Genomic DNA, 1,361 nt, shown 5'->3' with positions numbered 1-1,361 from the left:
AAAAAAAAAAAAAAAGATTTGTTGTTGTTGCAGTTGTCGTTGTTATTTTAGCCAGCCCGGGCCTGGTTTGAACCCATCAGCTTTGGTGTACACAGCTGGCGCCCTACCCACTGAGCTATGGGCACAGCCCAAATTTTCAGAAAATTTAAAAAAAACGAAAAATTATTGGTTTTGCCTTCCCACAGGCAGCATGGGTGGATCTAGGGTGTAGTGAAGAAAAAAAATCAGATCATACTGTATTCTTTCTTTTTTTTTTAGAGACATAGTCTCACTTTGTCACCCTCGGTAGAGTGCTGTGGCATCACAGCTCACAGCAACCTCCAGCTCTTGGGCTTAGGCGATTCTCTTGCCTTAGCCTCCCGAGTAGCTGAGACTACAGGAGCCCACCACAACACCCAGCTATTTTTGTTGTTATTGTTGTTGTTGCAGTTTGGCTGGGGCCAGGTCTGAACCTGCCACCCTCCATGTATGGGGCCAGAGCTGTACTCACTGAGCCACAAGTACTGCCCAAAGTAATATTTTTTTAAGAGACAGGGTCTTGTTCTGTCACCAAGGCTGGAGTGTAGTGGCATGATCCTAGCTCACTGCTTGCAGCCTCAAACTCCTGGGCTTGAACAATCCTCCTACCTGGGTCTCCCAAGTAGCTGGCACTACAGTCATGTACTACAACTCAACTAATTTTTAAATTTTTTTGTAGAGACAGAGTCTCTCTATGTCACCCAGGCCACAAACAATCCTCCTGCCCGGGCCTCACAAAGTTCTGGGATTACAAGTATAACCCACCACACATACCCAGCCCCGAAGTACTTTTTATTTTTTATTTTTTTGGAGACAGACTCTCACTATGTCACCCTCTGTAGAGTAACAGCTCACAGCAACCTCAAACTCTTGGGCTCAAGCAGTTCTCTTGCCTCAGCCTCCCATGCAGCTGGGACTACAGGCACCTGCTACAACAGCCAGCTGTTTTTGTTGTTGTAGTTGTTGTTTTTTAGCAGGCCTGGGCTGGGCTCAAACCCACCAGCTCGGGTATATGTGGCTGATACCATAACCACTCTGCTACAAGTACTGAGCCTAGAGACAAGGGTTCTTGCTCTGGCTCACGCTTGTCTGGAACACCTGAGCGCAAGCAATCCACCTGCCTTAGCCTCCCAGAGTGCTAGGATTACAGGTGTGAGCCACTGCGCCTGGGCACACCAAATAGTTTTTTTTTTGAGACCGAGTCTCATTTTGTCACCCTTGGTAGAGTGCCATGGCATCACAGGTCACAGAAACCTCAAACTCTTGGGCTTAAGCAATTCTCTTGCCTCAGCCTCCCAAATTGCTGGGATTACAGGCACCGGCCACAACATCCAGCTATGCCA

General features: G+C 47.7%; 1 protein-coding gene across 1 annotated transcript in view; it reads right to left on the bottom strand.

Annotated features, from left to right (window-relative positions):
• BRD8 (bromodomain containing 8) overlaps nt 1–1,361 on the bottom strand; it is a 50,555-nt gene that overhangs the window by 7,947 nt on the left and 41,247 nt on the right. The gene's annotated exons all lie outside the window — the stretch shown is intronic.

Source organism: Otolemur garnettii, unplaced genomic scaffold, assembly GCF_000181295.1.
Source record: "Otolemur garnettii isolate 467f Iridium unplaced genomic scaffold, OtoGar3 scaffold00003, whole genome shotgun sequence".
In the NCBI taxonomy this organism is placed as follows: domain Eukaryota; kingdom Metazoa; phylum Chordata; class Mammalia; order Primates; family Galagidae; genus Otolemur; species Otolemur garnettii.
The sequence above is the reverse complement of the archived record's forward strand: the minus strand, read 5'-3'. Positions and strand labels throughout refer to the sequence as shown.